Source organism: Coregonus lavaretus (assembly GCF_964263955.1).
Source record: "Coregonus lavaretus genome assembly, chromosome: 20".
In the NCBI taxonomy this organism is placed as follows: Eukaryota; Metazoa; Chordata; class Actinopteri; order Salmoniformes; family Salmonidae; genus Coregonus; species Coregonus lavaretus.
Genome location: NC_140007.1, coordinates 35610075 through 35613638, shown reverse-complemented (window position 1 = coordinate 35613638; position 3564 = coordinate 35610075). Strand labels below are relative to the sequence as shown.

General features: G+C 41.1%; 1 pseudogene across 1 annotated transcript; it reads left to right on the top strand.

Moving 5' to 3' along the window:
• Positions 1 to 241: 241 nt before the first annotated feature.
• LOC311148146 (N-acetyltransferase 8-like) lies at positions 242 to 1423 on the top strand (annotated as a pseudogene). The gene is made up of 2 exons: positions 242 to 280; positions 703 to 1423. The product of its transcript is annotated as an N-acetyltransferase 8-like (transcript).
• Positions 1424 to 3564: the final 2141 nt, after the last annotated feature.

Genomic DNA, 3564 nt, shown 5'->3' with positions numbered 1-3564 from the left:
GTGTATATGTGTGTGTGTGAAAAAGCGACAGAGCATGCTCAGCATAATTAGCAGCAGCTTTGTGAATTGGTACTTACCACGAACTGTTGCTTAAGTTCACAGAAAGAGAAGGTGAGGAGGGGGAATTATAGCAAAGTTGGTAGCAGAGTGAAGGTAAGAAGAAGAAGAAAATGAACATGGAACAGAGGACACAAAATGGCGCAGAAGAAGAAGAAAAGGAACATGGAACAGAGGACACAAAATGGCGCAGAAGAAGAACTGTCATGTTGTGTTTTTCTGTGTATGCACTACCAGTGCTAGTTGATTTTAATGTCCGGTTAGACAGGGAGTGTATGAGTGATGGGTCAATCGCACTCACATGTACTGAGCTGTTCATTTACATAATACATTTTTTCAGCAGGATCTGTTGTCTGGATAACTTATTTACTTTGACCAAAGTGATAGTTTGGATTGTTTTAGTTTGTTAATGTTTGCAGTATCTCATTGTTGTTTCTTATAGTAAGTAAAGTATGATTTATAATGTCACTGTTGGCAATGTACATTTCATATGCCACTTTGTGGATTATATAATTGCTTGGTTTCTATTGTATCAATCCAAGTTGAAAGGTTAATTTCACCCACTGTTATGTGAGCCCATTGTGAAAGAAATCAAGCAGTATTTTCTCATTGCAAAAACAGGCAGATAAGTCGTATTGACACCAGGCTGAGAATAAAGACACCGTCATCTCACTCTTTCACAATGGGATTCTGGAACATGTCTACCCAGCTTTCTTCAAGGCCATGAGCCACCCGGATCAAATCGGTATGACTCTAAGCATTTCCATGGCAGGCTACTTGCTGGGCGGAAGCTCCTATTTCATGGCATTGCTCTTTGGAGGAGCATAGGCTGGTCTTATCTACTACTGCTGCTATGAAATATACGAGGGCTACAGGCTGAGAAGGATGGCCACAAACATGGCCGACATCCAGGCCAGCTTCCTGGACAACCCAGACAACGGCTTCTGGGTGGCGGAGGCAGAGATAAACGGCAAGTCCAAGGTGGCTGGGGTGGTGGCGGTGGTGGGGAGGAGGAGAGGGGACGAAAGGGGAGACGGCTGGAACGGAGGTCCGTTTGGAGGAGTCCAAGAGATAAGCCAAGACGAGAGAGCTGGAAGTTACGGCAAGGTGCCCCATTTGATCGTGTCGTTCGAGTGCCGCAAAAAAAGGCCTTGGCTACCAACTGGCTCCGAAGGTTATGGAGTTCTGCAAGGACCGTGGCTTCTCTCGTGTTGTACTGGAGACCAGTTCGCCGCAGATAGCAGCCAACGCCCTCTACAGCAAACTAGGCTTCATGCAAACCTCCTGCCACAGTTACACGCATGCTAACCGCTGGTTCTCCAAGCTGGCCAACATCCAAGTGATGTGTATGGAGAAGTACATCTAACAATCACTCAAATGTTCATCTAGCATCATGCACCCACTTATGACAGGACTACAGTACAATCTTAGAAAAAAAGGTGCTATCTAGAACCTAAAAGGGTTCTTTGGCTGTCCCATATGATAACCCTTTGAAGAACACTTGTTGGATCCAGGTAGAACCCTTCTGGTTCCAAGTAGAACCATTTTGGGTTCCATGTAGAACCCTTTCCACAGAGGGTTCTACATGGAATCCAAAATGGTTCTACCTGTAACCAAAAAGAGCTTTACCTGGAACCAAAAAGTGTTCTCCTATGGGGACAGCCGAAGAACCCCTTTGGAACGTAGAAATACACACATCTATTTCATTTCAAGCTCAAGACAGGCTCTTTTCAATAATGTGGTTGCAATCACACTCAAGCTTATACGTGATAGCCTGTCTCTTGTCCAAACATGTTATAATGTAATTTCACAATTTGATCAGAATGAAGAATTCTACCTCCTTAGCCTACTACTTTTCAGTTGTCTTAATGTATGCATTGTACGTTATGTTACCTGAAGGCATTGAGACCAGCAAGGCAATTATACTATCACACCTGTTTGAAGAAACATAATTTATAAAGAAGTTTGCTGATGTTCCCAGAGAAAATGAAACAAAGTATTGGATATGATGCCATTAAAAAAAATATGTGTCCACATTAAAATATGGATTGTTCTCTCGTCCACTGAGAAATAACAAGCCTACACAACGATAAATCATATTTAATCACTTGGAAATACAAAACTTTGTTTATTTTAAGCTTCTTTCCATCCAGGGAAAAGTTGAATTCCTTTTCCTGCGAGGAATTACTGCCAACCGACTTCTAAGACCTCAAAACTCTTTGCTTAAAATACCAATGAAAGACGTAATAGTACGGGAATGTTGGGAGGTTTAAAATTCAAGCCAGAAAACAGCTGGATGTGAGTGGCACAAGACAGGATAATGAGTGCAGTGTTCAGTGTTCTGCTACTTACATGCCATGTAAGGTCATTGTATATAATGCAGACTGAGATTATAGACATGATCACACAATACAGAACAATAGGCGGCATGGGCTTATCATGAAGGTCATTCAATCATTTTCAACTTGAATGATTATAATAGCCAACAAAATCAAGATTTCTAACTGAGTGTTTATTAATGTTAGGTTGAAAGCACTATCTTTTTCACCTGGCGATAACTTTGAACGTCACCGGGTGAGATGTCTAGGAGTGGCTTAAATTAGTTTTAAAAAACAAGTATATGCAAGGTGCAGCTTGGCTATGAGATGCACACACACGCACACTATCAGATGCATCGTGGACATCAATCACTCATTGTCCCATGGTTGTCAGAGAGGATTAGGCTTCTGGCCAACCGGCAGGTGTTGTTGTAGCCAGAGGAAGCTGAGCCTTAATACAGCCAAGTCTGTTGTCATCCGTTAGCCTCGGGTAATGATTTGGCTTGATTGCAATGCTTTCTCATGCACAAACATTCACTGACAAATCAATTGGATATTATGGCTTTAAAATCTGCTGTGTGGAAGCCAGTAAGTAAAGTAACAGCTTGTGCAGTCCATAAAGGTAAAAGCAATGAAAGCAAAACTCACTGTGTTTTTACTTGTAATTAGGGTATACATGATATTCAGTTGCAGCTGAAAAGATGAATGACATATCATGAATGCCGCAGTGGGACACACACAGCAGTAAGGTTTGAGAAACAAGAACTCCTGATTTATTATCAATAGCTCCTAAGATTATTAAATGTATACTATTGGAAGTTGATATGTCATGGCCAAAAAAACGTGTATTTTCCTACTGGCACTGACTTTGCTGATAAATTTCTTTATTGATGAAACATTTTCTTACTACGGCTGTGATATGTGGTAGTCTCGCCTAGCTATCTTAAGATGAATGCACTAACTGTATGTCGCTCTGGATAAGAGTGTCCGCTAAATGACTAAAATGTAAATGTAAAATGTAATTTCTAAGAGGAAATAAATATGTAAAATACAGTAGGGTCATTATCATAGTAGTACTATTTCCACCACCTGAAAGAACACTTAAAATGAAGTGCTTTGTAACACCAAAACTAGTGGCAACTAAGCTGCCACCAACGTGGAGGAGACAAAACCTTAACTTTGCTGGAGT